The 21,999-nt window shown below is 40.5% G+C and overlaps 1 long non-coding RNA gene across 1 annotated transcript in view; it reads right to left on the bottom strand.

The window, feature by feature from the left end:
• Positions 1–20,403, bottom strand: part of LOC144898568 (uncharacterized) — a 69,054-nt gene extending 48,651 nt beyond the window's left edge. Inside the window, exon 1 of the long non-coding RNA XR_013627458.1 lies at positions 20,046–20,403. This is a non-coding gene — a long non-coding RNA (uncharacterized LOC144898568). The remainder of the gene's footprint in view (positions 1–20,045) is intronic.
• Positions 20,404–21,999: the final 1,596 nt, after the last annotated feature.

Genomic DNA, 21,999 nt, shown 5'->3' with positions numbered 1-21,999 from the left:
TGGTCACATTGTGACCTTTTCATCTTGGTTAGACAGAAGCAGAGCATGACCCCCGTCCCAATTTCCTCTGGGACACCCCCACTCCCCCCTTGCCCAATAACAAGGCAAGGCGTCAGAGGCGTGATTATTTGCACTGATGTGGGTCTGGCTCCTCAGGGCGGTCGCCTGGGCACAGTCGAACTGGATCCATTGACACGGTGTGAGGCAGAAGGAGCAGAGGAGAGGGGGTGTGTGGAGGGGGGAGTGGTTGGGTCCTTGAAGAGTGGGGGTGCTGGCTCCAGTCAGTCGGCCTTCCTCGGCAGGTTGATGAATGTCCAGGACTTCATGATCTTTGCCACCCAAGCCAGCCCAGTCAGGCTACAATGACTTACAGTCTCTAAGTTTGAAAAACCTCCTGCCAGCCACCACCGCCGCCGCCGCCACCCCTGCAGCCCCTGTCCCCCTCCCCTCCTCAGCCAGGCAGCAAGGCCCTGCCGTCCAGAACCCTCCACAAACAGTAGAGGTCTATCCTTGATCCAATCATCCACCTCCCTCCACCTTTCAACCCTTATGGTCTGATTGGACTTATTCTACCCGGCGACACACTCATAGGCTTGACCACAAACTGGCAAGCATCACCTCCACACTTCTTTGGTGCTTAACAGCCACATTTGATATATATGACATCTGACTATGCTGGGAAATATGTGTGATTATGTAAGCAAGGAAAACAACAAATAGAATATGTTGTCTTCCTTAAGGTGATGAAGGCTGCCACCAGCCGCCACTCAATAATACATGGGATGAATATTTGATTGACTTCCTCACTGCTTAACTCACTATTTGTGTAAAACAGCAAAACAGGCAAAAATGTGCTCTTGGGATGCCTGTTAAAGGTCAAGGTCATAAATCAGGGTCTTTATGGTTTCTTTTATCAATCATATCAAAAAGTTTCAATGGAAAAACATTTTTTTGCAACTAGCAACCATGACATGAGGCTGTACTACAAATGTTACTACTACAACCTAAATGGTACAACTGTAGTTAATCGCTAGGATGTTGTTTGTTGTGATAACATTTGAATGTGCTTAGCTCTGAGCCTCTGGTTTTTTCAAAACTAGGCAGTGAATTGTCAAGAAAATTGTTTTGATTTCACAATACATATCTTTTTAGAAATGATATAATAACAATTCAAATGTATAATATATAATAGAAAATAAATTATTTTACACAAACGATTAGAATACTTAAACCTAATTTTCTGGCAAATTTTCATCAATATTGTATACTGCCTTGAAAAAGCAAACAAAGTGCTTATAAATAACCATTGTGCACCATAGTGTTTAGCAATGGGCTATATTACAGATGCAAAAGGCATTAAGGTTAATGCTGGTCAGACTGTACTACAGAAAATCTGGATATGACCCACTGTTAACAACACCTCATTTTAATTAACAGGCCACTTAGAGATATTGATTTGCAAGGTAATGAGGGCTGTAGTCAAGAAATAAGCTGGCTCCATTCAAATACGTTAAATAAGTCAAAGTGAAAGAATTTGCTGTATGGGAGCCACACTGCGTTTATATCCCAAAATCACTAGACAAAGGAGAATAGCAGACCACTGTGCTACCAATGACTTGGATAGTAACACAACTGGTGGTCTGTTAATCATTCATATCAGTAACCATCTTCCAGTGTTACACACAACAAACACTACAAAAAGAAGGACATGTGAAAGCTAAAAAGTCTTCTGAAAGACTACACAGAGAGAACAGCATCAACGCTTTCAGGACAGATTTACAAGAACAAAGATGGGAGAGTGTGTACAGTGCAAACGATGTGGATGAAACATATGAATACTTTCTAAGTGAATCTTTATGACAAGAACTGTCCCTGGCGTGAAATGTCACATATGAAAAAGCCACGGATGACAAAAGGTAAAAAAAAAATCTCTGTAAGAAATGCATAATTCAGAAAAAACATATAAAACATTAAAAAAGTTGACAACTTCAATCTGCAAGTTTAAATATTTTATGTGGAGTACCTCAGGGGTTCCTACTGGGACCAAAAGTGTTCAACTTGTCTACCAATGACATCTGTAAAATGACAAAAGACTTAAAGTTGGTATTATTTTCAGATTATACTACTGCCTTTGTTCATTAATACAGATGAAGTGGTTTTATTAAAAAGATGGGCTGATAGAAACAGAGTATCTCTGAACCTAAGTAAAACTAAAATAATTCTAATTGGTCATAGCAGAAAGGACATTACATTTCCGGGATCATAATAGATGAAAAACAAAGCTGGAAAATTCTAATTAAAAAATATACAACATAAAGTGACGAGAAGTACTTTTCACTCGCTAAAAGTACTGCAAAAAAACATGTATTTTTAAATAAATATTAAAATTTGCGGATTTAGTACATTTACAAACAGCTAAAATAATGCATAAATCTAAAAATATTATATTACCCAAAAATGTCACAAAATACTTTTACAGAATAAAAGGGAAATATGATCTGAGGGAAAAAATTACATTTGAAATTATCACTCACTATCATCACTTTACTGTTGAAAAAAATGACAAGTGTATTTATTAATATTACAATTATTATTTGGTGTGGCCTTATTGTTGGTAGAGTGAAAAGTAAAGCTGATATAAATGATGATATTGGAGCATGAGAGGATGATGTGTTTAGGTAACCAGAAAGTGTCTGAAAGGAGTCTTTGAATGACTCTTGAAAGGCAACACTGTCCGCTCACGGTTCATCCGTCTGTTCACTTTAAAGCACATGTGACTTCCGTTGAGCCCCCCCTCCGGAGCAGGAGACATTCCTGACAAGCTGCTTTGAATGGCGGCCCTGTTGAAATCAGCCTCGGCGGCAGCGACAAGCGATATGCCAAGGGTCCCCCGCTGTGTCGGGGCTATGACCCAAGCTTCGTGCGTCAGTCCCAGGTGACACATAAAAAACAGTGGTCCCCACAGGAGCTCCACCTCGGGCTTCACAATGCTAATTGTGTCTAAAAGGTAGCCTCTGGCTGCGTTTCACAGAATTACTGCTAATTGGGGGGAAAAAGTGTGGAATGAGAAGGTACTTAACATGGAGGTGCTTTTTAGTTCCATTGTTTGGTCGGAAAAGGGGCCTTTATATTTTCTTGATTGTGTTCTGATAGACTTTTTGTTTTTCTGGCGCCAACAAATCATCAAGCACATCATTCAAGCATGGCCGCAATCACTTCAAATACCTCACTACCCTTTCATGCCGCGCAATACACCATTATAATTCATACGACAAAAGCATACTTCAGTAATGCTCAACTTGGAGATATGGACGTACCAGACGGTCTCTGCTCTTATCTGTGATGGCTAAAGTTTAAAGTCATAAGCATTTGGCTTTTCTAAGCAGATATTTAACTGGCCTAATTAAAGCAGCACAACGCTTGCTTTAACGTTGCTAAACACACACAATGGTTGATATGTAACCCTAAAAAAGCAATGTTAGCGCTGATGTTAGTGCTTTGTTCCGTATGCTTTATGTTCTTGGTTAACTGATTATTTACTGATGATTAAGCGCAGATTTTGGCGTCTTTGGTTGTTGGATCAGTGTGCTTTAAGCCAGTTAGTTTTGCTGCTGCTGCATTGCTACAATTACTAAAAAGGGACCTATAAATGCCCCCAGGGAGCACGTCCCCCTGTTTGAAAACCACTGTCTTCGGGTGAGTCCAGCCACACTACAGATGAGACCTGCCGCTTGTATCTGCAATCTCGTTCTTTCAGTCAGGCATACAAAATAATATCAATATTTGAATGACTTAATATAAATGTATACTACTTCAATGTCTAGCAATCTCAATTCAGTCTGCAGTTGGGCGTGAGAAGCCTGTTCTTTTCTTGTTTGAGTGGTAAGAATGTAATTAACAATGTAGAGGCCTGTGCTAGAAACGTTTGCAAGTCACAAGTGCTGCATAAATTATTTCATCAAATCTAAAAGTTCCACTTTGTTCAAGCAAAGCAACCAGACAGCCAACAAACAGAGAGGATGATGTTCCCTCATTCATTCTGTCCAACAATGTTCTATTTACAGAACGGACTTCTAGCTAACATGAAAAACTATATTTATCTAGTGTAAGCGTCAGCGTTATTACACTCAGCTCAGAGCAAGTGAATACATTATATGCTATTGTGCAGCTAGCCCCGCCATCTTGCTCACCATCATGGCGGACTTTCTGCTAGCTAACTCTTGTCTGAAAAAAGAACTGTTTAGAATGAAAAAGTGCGAATAATGCTGTTTTTATGACCATTACTACTAAAAATAACTTGTAAATAAACCCAAGAGGTTGCTTACCTTAGCATACAGGAGACAACAGCACATATTCCAACAAACACTAACTTCGGTAAAGGGTAACAAAAATACAAAAACAAGGACATTGTTAGGTTTATTTATGTGATTTGTACAAAATACACAAACAATCTAGCATTAAGTTTCACTAGTTAGCTATTTCCCACCGCTAAAATTTCCTGTCGCTAAGGTAACATCTGACTATTGTTGACGTCATGTCACCGTCTTCCTCAAAGGGAGTCTTGCAAGTTGTTTTGCTCTATAGCAGAATTAGCATTTGTGCAAACGTGTTCAAATGTATAAAATGCTATTTCAGCGGGGACTGAGGACAGATGTAGGGAGTGTTAACACGAAGCACATGTTCAACTTGTGTCCTCCAAATGAATGGGCCTACTGGGAGAGAAAGGCGGGTCTCTGGGGACATTCCAGTGCTCATATTGAAACAACATGGCCAAGATCAACTGGGATCTCAAGAAAAAGGTTGGTCTCTTTTGCTGTCTCTCTACAATAAACGCTTAGGAGGAGCTTAGCTCATCCTCGAAGGAAAACACTGGAGTGGAGAGAGTGATTGACACTCATGATGACTGTGGCGCCAGGCGACCTCACTCTGCGGGCCAGTTGTGGGCTGCATGGGAAATGGAGAGCATCAAGGCCGCCGAGCTCACTGCTTTTTGTGCTGATGTCACAAATCTAGGATTTTTTTTTTCCAAATTGTTGTATATATTTTCCCCTCACAACGTCAGCGCTATTGGCTGAAACTGCCTTGTTAAAAAAAAAAAAAGCTCACAGAATCGGGCCTTTCTATTTACTGGCACTAACTTGTTTTATGCGGGTTATTGATTATACAACATCGAGTCATAAGTATTGGGACACCAGCCCATTACGCCCATAAGCATCCATGTTTCTGAGAACTATTTTTCTTCATTCAACCGGAAGAGGATCATATCTGTTGTACAGAAGGTCATCCCAATGATATTTAATGAGCTTCTTCCACAACAACCTCATCCAAGCATGCCTTTATGTGTAGCCCCTTTCACACTGCCTGTAAAATCTGTCATTTTTCCGGCTTCCAGTTTCGCTATTATGGCACCAACACAAAATGGGGCACGATCAATATTAACATTTGTTTAATTTAATATAAACCCCTTTCACACAGTTGATCCACCAATTTTCCAGCATTAGAGCCGCTGTGTGAAAGATTGTTTCGTCTGGTGGGGTAGTAGGATTTTAAACTTCAAATTCGATGCTGTGATGCTGCATGAAAACAGTTTTTCGCTGCCTTTTTCCATCTCAGTGTGTACAACGCCAACACAGAACTGGACAAAGTTGACCCAGCAATTTTCCACCTCAGAAAGCAGCATAACAACCACAACGGAGACAATTTGGCACAGCCTGTGTGAAAAGGTATTCCAAAATTAAGTTCAACGCAACAGTCACTTCTCCTGCTCTAAAGTCACTATTCAACAAGTATTTTAAACCTCACACCAGATGCTGACACCATCATGCATCCAATTATGCGGGATGCCGTGTTGCTGTGTGAAAGCAGTTTTTTCCCTTGCTTTTTATCTAATGATGTGACTGTGTGATGCCATGTTGCTGCTATGTGAAAGAACACACAGCCTCACAGTCTTTTTCTCAATGTTGCTGTTCTGTGTGAAAGTGGGACAAAGTTGACCCGGCAATTTTCCACCTTTGGGATATCATGCAAGGAGCTACTATTATCAGAACATCCTGTGTGAAAGGTTATTCTATTATACCAGGATGCCAACTTTAACACCTGGCTCACTTTTCCTGCTGTCTGTATCTGTATGAAAGTGCACACAGTTACAAAACCCCATTTTGCTGGTGTCCTGTATACAAGGCAAGCAATTTTGCGAGATCTTAGTTCAAAAGAGGCTATTCTAAGGTGGCCACCTCCTGTTTTGTAACATTTTTGCTTCTGTGGCAATATTTGTGTTTCTTTGTTCATCACTTTGTTAGCTAGCAAGTTACTTCCTGCTTCATGGAGAAAAAAAAATCTGCTTTTTTAATCCACAGTTGCAGCTAATTATCGGCAGTGATAATAAGCGAGTGTTTTTAAAGACAGCTCATGGCAGTCTCAGGTTAACTGTATCATAACAATGTTTACAGTGAGTTAAGCCCCCCTTGACTACAAACAGAGGAGTCGTCAAGGCCACCGAGGAGCCAATTTAATAAGCACCAATGGGTGGAATTGCTGCCGCGTCCTTCGGCACTGAGAGCTGCACAAAGCAAAAGATCTAAAAAGAGAAGCACACTTGCATACAATAGCTGGAAAAGCAGGAGTGCGGCGGCGCTTTCCTCTGTCAGCGGCCCGCTCTCGCCTCTTTTGTAAGCACTTCCATCCTGTGAAAGCCCCCACGGCGGACCCTCCACCTGCTAGCTGTACAAGCGTCGAGGCCTACACCCGCAACCCCCCCACCCCTTGTTTGAGTGGCGCCAGCCGGCTCGACAGGCCAGGGTGCTTTGATTATTTGTGTTAACAGTTCATTTAGTGCCGCCGACACATGCGCCAAAGCCGCCTTCGCTTCCTCATGCATCAACGACAAATGTGACTTTTATGAGTTCCTTTTCACAGGGACACTCACCGCCGACTGCCCCCTAACCCCCCCATCTCCTAAAACACGGTCACCTAAGCCCAAACTCCACTTGCTTATTTCTTGCCTTAATCTCTTCCACATCTTGCCTGCAAGTGTTATTTCTGGCTGTGCTCTTTGCCGTGTTTGCGTTATGAGGGATACATTTCATGACAACGTATTATTGGCTGCTTAAAGACCACAAGATGGGCGCCACTGGGGAGGAAAAGCTACGGCTGAAAGAATGTGAATATCTTCAAAAGTGCATAAGTCATGTTTTCCCACTAAATATCAATATGGTAGTAAATCACATTGTAGAGTATCAAAACACCACTATCACATATTAATACTTTGGCTGTCTGACGTCACTTGTCATGTACAGTCAACATTTTGTGTCTCAACTTTCTGTGTGACCAGCCTCTTTCTTACAAAGATCATGTCAAAATAGCAGCTGCCAGATCTGTAATCGTAGATTGAACTGTGCCTTTCATACAGAAACGACCGATGTGGGTGCACTTTCACACAGGTATCAGACAATTGGATGCCTGATGACATTCAGCTCCGTAACATAAAACCTGTCAAACAACAACTGCTGTCAATGCTGAAAAAAAAAAAACCTGGAAAATCCTGGTGTTTACAGACAGTGTATAAGGGGATTTTACTTTAAAAAACCAAACACCCCCCACAAAACTGGCCAGTCGGAGGTATAGGAATAGATCCTGTCTGGTCATGTCACACAGAACCCAGTCAAGCGGCATATTTCTGTAAATGTCACACAGTTACAATTGCTTTTGACATAATAAAGTGGGGTAAGTACATGTTGCGCTTTCACACAGGCTGGACTACCTTTGAAGCCTGCAAATACTAGGGCGTACTTATAACTCCCATTGTATATCAGTGCTTTTTACACAAAACAGCAACATGGGAAAAGCTAGATTATAAGGCTTTGTTTCAATTAACCAAGTACCTACTAAGAACAGTGTAAAATTGCCAAATTAGAGACATAATGTCTGCGCATTTCACACATAGACTGTCAGCTAATTAAGACATTGCTGTAACCTAGTGTACTTTCACACAGCTACACGTTAATAATATAATCCGATGAAGAGTCACACCCCGGTTCCAGTATTACAGATATGCTTTCACACAGGCAATGTCCTGCCTCTGTTAAGGCTACCTAAGAGTTGACACAGACAGTGTGAAAATAGGTTTTTGTTGACTTTCCTTAATGAACCAATGTCCAACAACACACCAAGATTCCATAAATTTGCTGAATCAACAGTAGATCTGTGCATTTCACACAGAACACCAACTAACTGTGTCAGATGATATGATGCGTCAACTGCTTATTAACACCAAAGTGTCATGGCCCACGGCGGTAACTATTCACACAGGCACTGTCTCGTATCTGTAACAGTTCTGACTCTACATCCCATAAAATTCCAGGGTTGACAATGTTCCTGCATTTTGTGTTGGGGCATGAAAGAAAGCCACCATTGTTGCAACTTTTTTACAGATGTATGGTACCTGAAGGGTAGGTTTTGACACAGTGCATTGCTTGGTGGAAACTCTTTAAAGAGGTCTAGTTTATGATGCAGGATGACTTTTTCCATGACTGTCTGACGCACTGAGCCCCTCTAAGCGCTCTGGTGATAAATGGCGCTATCTTCAAAAGCGTCTGGCTTAGGAGGACAACGGAGCAGAGTGAAATGTTGTGGATATGAAGTCAAACTCCAGAATGCGACCTGCACTTTTTCATGATTTGGCGACAGAGAGATATAATCGTTCTTTATTAAAAACCTCAACCCCCAAAAATGGAGCCTCAATCTGCATTTAGGCTAGCTCCAACACTGATACTTGGCGGCGGTGAGGGCGAGTGCTGAGCGAGCAAAAACACGGCGGTCGCACACGGGTGAGCTCACGCCGCCGCTATGCAAGCGCAAGGCCACAGGAGCCATGGAAATATTTGGACATCGCTCTCTCGCTTGTCTCCAGTACAAAGCAGCGCATCAGCTCTTGCGGTGGGAGAGACACGTTTTCAAGTGGTGGGACGTTTCGTGAGGCCGCTCAGCAGGAGGAAATTGCAACCGCAGCCTGATGCCGCAGACTTGTCCTCACTATAACGCTGCCCTGTGTGTCAATCTGTGCCTGGGCTGACCCCAAACCATGTTGTATGTGTGTAGAACAGCTTTGACACATATTGAACACGGGGGGGTCAGTCAGTTGGCTCACTTGCTGTCATTAAAATGATTAATTTGAATACAATTAATACTATCTTGTAGATGATTAAGTATCGGGGAGATGAGAACTAATAGGTGTATTCAACATTTAGCATGAAGGAGTAGCAAGTGAAAATAAACACTAGAATGTACAGTATGCTCACTGTAGTGTTGTTCTAACACTGTAGTAATGCTTTAATTATACTAATATATGAATCACTCATTTATTGTGGCTGATTGGTTATAGACCAACAAAGTGAATTGCCACCAAGTCAGATTCCTAAATTGACGATTTCCATAGAAAACATTAGAGCCCCTTAAACATAAAATAACATCCCTATAGTCACCTTTACATTTGTATTATGCAATATAGTAAGTAAGTAGAGAAAATAAGCCATTTAAATCATAGGTAAGCTCGTGTGTGTTGCAGTAAATGTGTTCCTGACATGTGGAGGACAGGAAGTGACATCTGTGGTTCAGAGTTGAGTGGATTACAGCCGCAGCAGTAGCACATGTTATTATTATTATTAATGCAATTATTATTTTTTATTACCTGATATTTTACCTTTATCTGAGATAACTCAAACTGCTGTTCCAGCGATCAAATCTGGTGATGGTGGATCTCACCAAACATTACAGTAACATTACTGACACCTATTGGCCAGTTAGAACACCACATAGCATCAACTAATGTACAAATACAGTCATCCCTCATCTATAGCGTCTTTTTTTTCTTTTAGTCAGCAAATGCTACGGTTATGGTATAATATATTTTGATTACATTGAAATACTTGATGCTACATCACACAATCCACATGTCCAAAAGGGAGTAGAAAAAAGCAGAGTTTCTTTAATCCTACCCCCCCTCTTGGGTTCACATCAACGCTAATACATGCCTCTCACGGGGGCTGACTACTTTCAATTTCACTCTAGACCTGCCAAAATGTACACATTTATCATACTCAACATGCAGTTTGATTCGTGAGTATGCTCATGAATGTCCATTTTGATGCATTTTCCTGGTTTCAGTTTATAGTTCAGTCTGTACAGTACAGATAAAAAAATATTTTCATATCAGGGGAAGAGGGAAAACATATTTTCATAATAATTGACAACCACTGATTTAGACTAATGTATATTTTGCCTCCAAGTACATTGGATCTTTATCTGCTTCCTCGAGTTGCTTGCTTTCTTGGCGATGTTAGCATTGTGTTTGTCAGATGCTCATTCGTGTAGACCTTTGTACCTTAACATTTTCTTTCCCTGTTGCGGTTTTGAATTCCCTATTGTAGAACTTAACAATAATGATGGGTGTGGCCTTGTTTCCGCAGTACAATAGGATGCAAGTATTGATAGTGTTGACTGGAGACTTCTTTGACTGTAGGAAACTGCCAATTTGTGCTGCATTCATCCAGTAGTACCTTAATATCATCCTGTAGTACCTTGACATAATTGTGTAATTCTCTATTTTCCTCCATAGGGTTTTAAACCTCCGCAAGAGCAGCGTGCAAGGCAGAATTATCATCTTGTACTACCTGGCATTGTTGCTAGGCAACTACTTTGAACTTTAGCAGTTAGCATTTAGCCGGTTCACTTCGCTTGGTAGCAGCTGAGAACTAATGTATGTAACTAATTTATTTTTAAGGAATCCGCACCTCTCGCCCATCTGAATTCAAGCTGAGGGTGTCGGCAAGCTGTTCTGATGTTGTGTTCGCGAAGTGTAATCAAGAAAGCACCAAAATAGTTCAAACTTGGTAACACTTTACAATAAAAGGTACACAAAATTACAGTAGTTCATCAGTAATTAACCTACCTAACCACTACTCGTTAGCTCCATAGTGACTACTCTAAATGTATGTGCCTTAGTTATTAGTTTCTCAGTAACTACTGTATTTATGTGTACCTTATATTTATGTATACCTTATTGTAAAGTGACACCAAAAACTCTAGTAGTGACAGCAGAACTCTTACAATGTATGTCCGATTCAATCAAAGCTATTACTAGAGTGTGTCTGACGGTGAGAAGATGACAATCCTCACGGGTACCATCTGATGACAGAGCCCCAAGAGCCCCAAGGGGCCGCTGTCAGAGACAGTAGGACCAAGTTGGCCTTCACTGTTTCTGTACAGCAGAGGTAGAAGGATTCCCTCCTCTTCCTTCCTCGCATTGTTCCGCATCCTGGCGGGGGCCCTGCCGCTTGCCTTCTCCGCCGCCACAACGGCTGTCACAATAGTGGGCACATGCGCCAAACAGCCGGGCATCGAGGGAGTGACCAGAGGGACACTGGCGCCCGGCCCCCGACAGGATGCGACACACTTCTCACCATAATGAAGCAGTACAAATGGAACGGCTGACTCCATGCGACAGCTCAGCCTGGCGCTTTTAGGGGCCATTGGCGGTCTTGCCGGGAGGCATCACACAGCACAGTTGACAATGTGGTAAACAAATATGGCCGCTAACTCTAACACGCTATGATGTGTCTTGGTTGTATTAATATAATGTATCAGATATATGAATTATGAAAGCATTGTGATGACTACCAATGCTTTATGGACACACTATGGAATTAAGACCAGGAGTAGTCTCCAATACAAAAGTGTGTTGTCGTTGCTGAGTAGTGCAGCATCAAATTCTTTTTATGACCTTTTATGTTCCATCAAAAGTTATCTGCCAGCTAATTTGACACTGAATCTCTATCTAGTCATTAGATAAATTTGTTAGCGAGCCATTATGTAACTACCATGGCTGTATGGCGACAACCAGGCACAAAACTTACTAAATTACCACCAGATATGTATTCCCAGTGCTAAAGCTAACTTGGAAGCATTTTTCTAACCAGCCATTCTATAAGTCATACGGCTGTCAAAACTTGCTATTTATTTATTAATTGAACACTAAGTGGCAAAACTCGCTACCTCGCCATTTGTTAAGTTGCTAGCTGCTAAAGCTTAGTGGCAAAACTTGCTAATTACCCTCATAGCTGCTGAAGCTAAAGCTAAGTAGCAAACACCTGCTAACTAGCCATTTCACGACCCACAAGGCGGCTTAAAGCCAAGTCTCAAAATCATGGTGGTGATTGTTGTTATTTTTGGGTTGAAACTGGGGGTGCACAATAAATATCAGACTGATAATTATCGAGACAAAATATATTTAAAAAAATTATGATATCATGCCGATAACATTAACAAATAACTCAGATAACTAATCATTTTTTTATTTGAAAAACACTCCCAATAAGACGAGACTGTGTTATAGGTGGGTTACGTAAGGTGAGCAAATGAAGCGCTCCTTTTCCCTACGTGTGACAACAAAAAGCGTTGATAGTCTCAAACACCTCACATGCTAGCTGGCTAATGTTACGCAAACAATTTACGACAAAAGAAACAAAAATATTGACCCTCAATACAAAGTCATCCTTACAAAATAAGGTTAAATCTAAATTAAAAAAATAGATACATATATAAAGTATTAGTTTTGAGGAGCAGGGAGTTATCCGTCTGCCATAATATCGTATTTAGCATTTTCTAGAACATAGAAGTAATTTTTTTTCAGTGTGTGCCCGTCCAATGAATGTGAGCTTTAGAATGAATTCATATAATCTAAATCCATATATCATAAAGCAAAGGTGACCAGTCCAGGGTGTACCTGCAAGGTCAGCTGGGATAGGCTCCAGCATACCCCACAACCCTAACGGCATAGGAAATGGATGGATGGATATCATTTAAAAAATCTACATAAACTTTTTATGTTTTTGCAAGATTTCTACATTTTTTTACCCATTTTTCCCTTAAAAAAACCCATTAAAATCCCAGGGCTGTCTCTATGATTATGAATCCTATTCTTGATTGCACCATTCAATAATGAAGGATTAGGGTTGCTGGATGGCAAACCCCTGCTGTATAATAATAATAATAATAAGTGAGATTGGGCTTTTAAAGGTTGCAAACAGTGAGCCAAAAATCTTTTTTATTCAAGAGCAATTAAGTGGATCCCAGGATGACTGGCTCCAGCAGGCCGCCCAGCTATTTTTTCCCCCCTTAGCTTTTATTACCCATTTCCTCTCCCCTTGCGCCAGCAGGAGGAATGCTCACATCGCTCGCTCTCTTTTTTTTTTTTTTTTTAACAAAGCCACATAACCAATAGAGACCACCACCACCATGATTAAGTGCAAGTCAGTGTTTCCCTAAACATATGAGACCCCTCCCACTCCCCTCCGTCTCTCTCACAAATCACTCTTCTGCAAACACTGAAGAAGTTTTGTGTTGCAACATTTATGTGAAGTAATTAAAAACATCCCCACTTGTAATTTAATAGTGCTCACCAAGCAGAGACATGAAGTCTACACTCTTAGTCCCCTCCCCCCTTTTTTTGCTATATATAAATAACCTGGAATGCTGCAAGTACACAATTTTTTTTTTCCAACAAGTCCTTTTTTGTGTCGTTTTGACCTTAGGTGAGGCTGCAAAGATGACTTCCAATGACTTGATCTATTCGACATATTTGAATTAAAAAGCTGGAGACCATCATCTGGTACCGATGGTCTCGGTTGTGGAGCATCAGTGAGAACCCAAATGAGCTTCAGGCGCCAGCACACATGTGCTTTCCATCTGAGCACTTTCTCTCACAGCTAAAGAGGAACATTTATCTCACTACTGTAAATAAAACACTTTGAAACACTCACCAGGCAAACACTGTGCCAAAATAAGTCCACCAATTGGAGTAATTAGTTCAAGTAAACACAGCATGTGCGTGATATCTTATAAATACATGAAATTGTTGAGCATACTTCAATTTTGCTTGGTTGAGAACAAGATCACTGAACACTTTATTAAGTACACCTGCAACATTAGCTATACTTGCTAACTAGATTAGTTGGCAAGCTGCTAAAGCTTAGTACAAAAGCTTGCCAACACAACACTGACAAAAAAAATGGAAATGAATATGAAGTCATTTATATCACCTGAAATGCGAAATCATATATTCAAGTGTCAATTAAAGTATGAAATGTAAATCTGATAAAAATAGCATTCAACATATTTAATGGTTTTAATGGTAATTGCCAATATATATGTAATGACCAAACAAGTTTCATTAAAAACAAAATTACATTGTCCAATCCATTAAAATTCATTCATTCATTTTCTACCACATATCCTCACGAGGGTCGCGGGGGTACTGGAGCCTATCCCAGCTGTCTTCCGTCGTGAGGCGGGGTACACCCTGGACTGGTCGCCAGCCAATCACAGGGCACATATAGACAAACAACCATTCACACTCACATTCATACCTATGGACAATTTGGAGTCGCCAATTAACCTAGCATGTTTTTGGAATGTGGGAGGAAACCGGAGTACCCGGAGAAAACCCACGCATGCACGGGGACAACATGCAAACGGCACACAGCGATGGCCGAGGGTGGAATTGAACTCTATCTCCTAGCTGTGAGGCCTGCGCGCTAACCACTCATCTGCCATGCAGCCTACCATTAAAATACAATCATAAAAAATATATATTTTTTATGATTTGAATTACTACCAAATGTATTTCATTGCCTGTGAATTGCAGTGTCTTAAAATAAAAAGACATTAAAGAAATAAATCATCATTTTATGAAAATAAAACACCATAATAAAATACATTAATTGAATAAATGTTTTCAACACTATATTTCAAATTACGTATTTCAAATACTAGGGTGGTCAAACGACTAGAATTTTTTATCAGATTAATCCATTTTCAAAATTAATCATGATTAATCACCATTAACAACTATGCTGAAATATGCCCATTTTTACTGTATTTAATGAACAGAAAGATAAATGCCAGGATGGGATGAGATATATATATATCATTTCCAAATGAATTAAATCAAATCAGTCAATCTAGCTTAAATATAACACATAAAATATACCAAGTCTCCTTAATAGTAGCAGATTATCTGAATATAATGAGCAATGAGGGGTTGCATTCAAAAACATCACGTAATTTAAGGTAAACGTACTTGTTTTCAGGGTATTTTCCAACACACTGAAATGTAGCAAATTGTACAACCGAATTAAGAGAGAGCGATAATGAGTTATAATCTTCCAGTTTATTTACACACACGCACATTATAAAACCGATTTTGTGATGTTCAGTGTGTCTCTGAATGCATCTTGCATTCTTGTAAGGAAAATAAGGAAATATCGTTGAAGTGTGTTCAAGTCAGAATGAAGTTAAAAAACACTTTGTGTGACTCTCTAGGGATGGTCCATTGTGCTTCCATCTACCTTCATAACAGAGAGGCGGACATACTCTGGTGTGTTAATTACACAAAACAATTTATGTTTTAAGTTTGCTACTTTAATGTTTTAAAATGGCTTAATTGTTATAAAAATTCTTTATAAAAATCTCTTTATATTACAAATAACATTCTCTGTTAATGAACATGCAGAATTATTATCTTTGTAAAAGAGGAATGTTCAATAAAATGACTGAATTGAATTGCAGAAGGAATGTGCAGGTGTACCTAATGAAGTGTCTCGTCAGGAGTGGCCTAAAACTGTGAGAAATCAATCACATGGGCTGAAGTAACAATGTAGGTACTGTATATGCTTCTATAGGACTTAAACTGTACTTTTGTTTGGGTGTTGTTGTTGATTTCTTCTGCATTGTTTGGATGGTTGCCTGGTAAGTGAAGTCATATTTGCAAACCTTTTCTTTCTCTGTCCTTGCCATTTTGAAAAGATTCAATGCAAACACAAAAGGGGACTGTCATGAAGATGCGCACGACGCAACCACAAGGACAGGACAAAGGCTTTTCTTTTTTTACAGTATCAACAAACACACAAGGAGGTGACCTTTTGGCCCACTGAGGGTGAAAGGTCAGAGCTCTGGGAGCAGAGGCCTGGTTCCAAAAGTCTGACCAGGCCACAGACAAGATGTATGTCCCTTCAACGGCATTCCTTCCCGTCTTACGGGATTACTAAATATCTGTTACCCTTCTGGCTCCAGACTAGTGGAGACTAGGACTAGGGGAGCTGGGTTATTTAAACAACAGACGGTACGAGGTGTCTATTAGGGCTGAGGAGAATTACAGTGCATGGGTTCATTTTATAATACGGTCGAGCACAGGTTTTCGTCTAATTTTTGCCAGTATTGTATGTAACACACTAGTCTGTTTGCCCTGTTGTGTATCATTCTGCTAAATGAAGTGCTCGAACAAAGCAACCGACGTGATGCCGACTCACTGTCCGTGCATTTCGGCATCGAGTATGACTGCTAAACCTGCCACAAAACAAAGCAATTTGATAAAAGGTGAGAAACATGATTGAATTCCATCTCACATGGAATGGATATTTGCAACAATACATTCCATTAGTATTGCATTAGTATTTTTTGCATTGTTTTCTGCATGTTAAACTAGATTTATTCATAATAAAAAGGTTTTTATTTTTGGGTGCCTGGAACAGATTACAGTCATCCCTGATTTATCGTGGTTAATTGGTTCCAGATTCCACCCTTGATAAGTGAATTTTTGCTAAGTAGCATTCAATATTAAGTAGAATTTTTTTGGCATTGCAAAATGGTTTATGATCTTCTCAATACGTTTTTTAAACATTATTACAGCCGTGTAGAATTAAATAACACCCCTATAGTCACCTTTACATTTGTATTCCGCAATATAGTAGAGATAATGAGACAGACTCACACGATCGCAGCAAGGACAGGAAGAGACGCTGGAGCTTCAGAGTTGAGTTTTAGCTAGTGCAACAGTCACCTTAATGTTTTTATTATCGTGCCTGTTGTAAGATAATTTAAACCTATATGTACAGTTTGAGGGCTGCATGGCGAGGAGACCCGAGTTCGATTCCACCCTTGGCCATCTCTGTGTGGAGTTTGCATGTTCTCCCCGTGCATGCGTGGGTTTTCTTCGGGTACTCCGTTTTCCTCCCAAACTCCAAAAACATGCTAGGTTAATTGGTGACTCCAAATTGTCCATAGGTATGAATGTGAGTGTGAATGATTGTTTGTCTATATGTGCCCTGTGATTGGCTGGCAACCAGTCCAGGGTGTACCCTGCCTCTTGCCTGAATACAGCTGGGATAGGCTCCAGCACGTCCGTGACTTTATTTCCCCTCAGAGTTTTCTTAATCACTCAAGTTGAGACTCGTTGCAAGGAATTGGTAGAAAATTAAGTGGTAAAAAATGAATGAATTAATGTACAGTTTGGATTTTGCTCATTTTTTATCTCAACCGCCATAATATACAATATCTGCCATATGGAATACATACACGATAAAAGCTTTCTATAGCACGTTTCACACAGCGTGCAAATGCTGTCATTTGGCTTGTTGAACAAATCTTCAAAAACAGCAGGTCAGCTTTACAGATGCCACCTCTGCAATGTTAAATACCACAGCAGTACTAACAGCCACCTGAAGAAGAAGCTGTAAAATGATCCCCCTAAGAGAGAACCATGAAATGTAGCACGCTGCACGATTGGTGCGTTCAAGTGTTTGAGGAAATAAGGTAGAGGAGCAATAATCTCAGGTGCCTGAGTAAGAAATTGTGATTGGCCTTGAGGTGAAGATAGTCAAGGAAGGATTTGCTACTTCCAGTCGAACGAGCAGCTGAAAAACATAAAATCCAGAGCAAACGTGCAAAAAGGAAAAAGATGTGCAACCTGAGATGAGCTCTTTCGTATATTTTTAGGGTGCCGAGTGAACTGGATGCAGCAACTTGTGATTTCATATTCATGACTTCCTACATGGGTGAAGGAGGTGGTGGTGGTGGTGGCGGGGTAAACAAATGAAGAGGATGGAGTAGCCGCTCCGCAATGTCGCCTCTCCAAAGTCAAATCTGGCCTTGACTACAAAGGGGGAGCGAGGTCATCCTCTGCAGCAAATACTGACTCATTTCACACCCACATACACGCACAATAAGCAAAATAAGAACACAACGCCTACACAACAAAAACACTAGCGGGGACAAGGGATGCCCCTTCCTTCACTAGCAAAGTGCTAACCATGTCACTTTACTTTATCAGTGACGGCATAAAGCAGCCTGCAAACATCGCTCAGGCGCCGCCTTTTTCCAAGTTTCCTCAAAGCGTCTTGCCTTGCGTCTAGTAGGGGACCCTGGTGTATGGAGTTGCAGCACCCTCTAGGGGACACAGCAGACATGACAGGTTATGAAGGCTTGAGTTTTATGCATCAGCTCTGTGACTCATGGTTAGATGAAATGTACCGAGGCATAATAATAGTAGTCATGCCTTGAAACGGCCTAAACAACAAAGCAGACTGTTTGGGGGAAAGTCATCACTGCCCTGAGATATATGGCCTCATCTTGGCATCAAGACAAATTAGCCGAGGGTCACTGGTGGTGCCAAATCAGTGCAGTGTCGGCCCAGTATACCAGTAGAAATCCTGCAACTCTCACATTTAAAGAAAATCAATAATAATGACTTCAACTTTGCCACTGGTCACACAACCATCATTGAGAAATGCTTAAATTGTGGACAAACAGAGCTACTGAATTGTACAAAATATTGACCATGTTTGCCATTTGCAGCAAAAATAAATTTAATTCACTTTTAGTTAAAGGAGGCAGCCCAAGGTCTCATTGTAAAAAGCAGTACCATCGTCCCTTGTTTATCTCGGTTAATTGATTCCAGGCCCAATCAGGATAAGTGTATTTCTGCATTAATAAATTCAGAGTTATGACAGAGAAAACATATTTACAATCTTCTAAATACAGTTTTTAACGACAGAGCCCCCCAGACATCAAATTCCACCCATATGCTGTAGTCTGTAGTCACCTTTATATTTATATTACCCAATAAAATAAGACATATTAGAAATAAATAAGGCAACAGGCTCACACATTAGCAGTTTTTTATGGACAGCGTATTTCCTGCAATGGCTATTCATTCATTCATTCATTCATTTTCTACCGCTTTTTCCTCACGAGGGTCGCGGGGGTGGAACCTATCCCAGCTGTCTTCAGGCGAGAGGCGGGGTACACCCTGGACTGGTCGCCAGCCAATCACAGGGCACATATAGACAAACAACCATTCACACTCACATTCATACCTATGGACAATTTGGAGTCGCCAATTAACCCAACATATTTTTGGAATGTGGAAAGAAACCGGAGTACCCGGAGAAAACCCACACATGCACGGAGATGGCTGAGGGTGGAATTGAACCCTGGTCTCCTAGCTGTGAGGTCTGCGCGCTAACCTAACTAATCTCAGCACTGAGGACGATTCGATACACATCTCGATGCACTGCCTGCGATACGATACATAGAATTTTGTGGTGATACGATGCGATAATCATTTAGTTCAAATCAATGCGATCCGATATGATATGGTGAAATTTCTTACGATATGATGCAATTCAACATGGTGCAAATAAGCAAAGGGAAAAAAGGGAATTCAGTATAGTCCTACAAAAAGGATTTGGCTTTATTCCTAAAAGGCACTTGGCAGTAAATTCAACTAAAGTGTCTTTTGTCTTTTTTTTTTTACTATGCACCACTCTTTTTGCCATCTTAAAGCAACAACTTTCCTCACATTTTCACATTGGCAATTACAATACCAGTGGTTCAGTGGTGGAACAAAACAATTAAACAATTACTGCTGTAAAAAATACAGTAGCAGCAACAGCAAAGTTAAAGTGACACTTTCAACAGTGCAATCAACGTTTGTTTATATTCCTGTCTGCAAAACATAATATAAAATATATAAACAGTGAGGAGCAGTGTAAAACAACTTATACACTTTTAAAATTGTCTCAAAATTCCGGAAGAAGCCAACTGCTCTGCTGTTCTAATGTCACCAGCTGTGCTGCTGGGGGGGGGGGGCACTTGTTGCAGGGACGGACTAATAGTTCCTGGACAGTTTTGATAGCAGCTGAAGATCCACTGACCTGATTTGCTTGGTTTTCCCCCGGTGTCCGACGAGGAACTAGGCGGGGAAGTGGCGGTAGACTTGTCCGTGTTGTGATGTACTCTTTTAAAGGGGGTCTGCATGTTTGCAGTGCTGCAGTTATAGGGCTTCTTAACGCGGCATTCTTTGCAAATGACGGACGTTTTGTCGAGCTTTCCGCCGTTTTTGCGAATCCGTAGTGTTTCCAAACATACAATTTAAACGTTGCGGGGGGGTTAAATATAGAAACTTCCTCGCTACTGCTTGCGTGCGAACGTCCATGCTGTTTTACTAGTAGTTGTATGTGCCTCACGGTTTCCGTCCGTATTCAATACAATACGCGAAATAATGATGGTGCATTCATTGCACCTGGGGAACAGCATATGGGGTGACGTTGAACATTAATAAAACGGCGCTTGCATCGGATTTTACCGATACCCACAAACGCATCGAGATGAGTAGATTTCACTTGTCAATTGCATCCATACCCGGAAGGAGCCGATGCACTCGCACATGCGCATCGATGTATGATTAATATCGAGTCAATCTGCGTAATTTAAACAGGGAATGCCTACGCCCCCTTGTGGCGTAAAAACAAAACCATCTTTTCACATACGTCCAAAGTTTGTTCCACCAATGGCCACAAACGAAAATGACACAAAAATGAAAGGATATAAGGCGCACTTTGATTTTTTTTTGTAAATCAACATATGTAATTGCTAAGAAGGAGTGCCGGGATATATGGACCTTAGCATACATCACAATGTTTTTAGGATGCATCACGATATAAAGATTTAAATTCAAACCTTAAAAAGGACACCCATTATGCATTTTTCCACCCTTTGTATTGAGCTGTGGTCTCCTATAGAGCAGTTACACACAATAACCCGCATGGTAAACCTTTTAGATTTTGCTGAATCTGCACCAATCCAGCGGTATTTTCTTTGATTTGTGCTTCCTGCCAAAACGATCTGTTTTAATTTATTCCCCCCACGGCCCGCCTCGGGGTATACCCATGCCACTGTGACTGGTCACATGCCCAAAGTGCTTCCTAACTATGAACCATAAAAGGAAGTTGGCCCCTCTGTGACATCACAAAGGAGGGGGTTTTACCAAGCTGTTTCAAACCAAGCGTTTTGAGCCATCCCAAACTTCTTTTAGAGCTCACATCCAAATGCACAAACCTCATTATCTGAAACTTTGGCATCGTTTAACACGAGAATACAACATTCTAACTATATTTAACTTTTCTAATGGGATGTCAGCCTCTGAACAAATTGCAACTAAATCTTCAACAAACTGTAATGCCTGTGCTTGTGATGAAGGAAGATGCAGTCACTCATGCAATTCCAATATGGAAGCTATTTTTTTATGACACTTGCGTTTTGTATGTGAATGTGTATTTACGTCTAAGATGAGCTATGTCCAAATATAAACGTTTCACACATTTTTTTCCACTTCGTGACCGGGCTTTGTAAAACGTTCCTTACATTAAATCCGTAAAATACAACATGGTGAAAATATACTCATCAAGCTAGAATCACAGACCCACAACCACACAAGCTAACACTAGCTCCCATTCACACTCCCAAAAGAAGACTCAGCCAATTCAGTTTAAAAGTTTATCGCCAATTCAACAAGTTTAGGTCGGGAGGGGAAAAAATAAATAAAATTGTCAACACAATGCTACTAAAATAAATTTTTTCCTCATATCACAAGTTTTTTGTAAAATAGCATTGCTTGTAAGATTACGACTTTAATTTCATATTACAGCTGCTTATTTTTCAACTATTTCAACTTGTAAATTTTCTTCTAGTAAATCATTACTTTGTGCTCGTAACTTAACATTTCTTGCAACGTAATAAAAAATATACAACATTCATTGTTTTGTTTTTCTTTATCACGACTTCTTATGTTATTCTTGTAACTTTCTTCCTTTCTTGTAACTTTTTCCT

The sequence above is a fragment of the Doryrhamphus excisus genome, linkage group LG6 (genome assembly GCF_037039965.1).
Source record: "Doryrhamphus excisus strain RoL-2023G ecotype Guam linkage group LG6, RoL_Dexc_Guam_v1.1, whole genome shotgun sequence".
Lineage (NCBI taxonomy): Eukaryota > Metazoa > Chordata > Actinopteri > Syngnathiformes > Syngnathidae > Doryrhamphus > Doryrhamphus excisus.
Note: the sequence above shows the minus strand (reverse complement) of the source record. Positions and strands in the feature narration are given on the sequence as shown.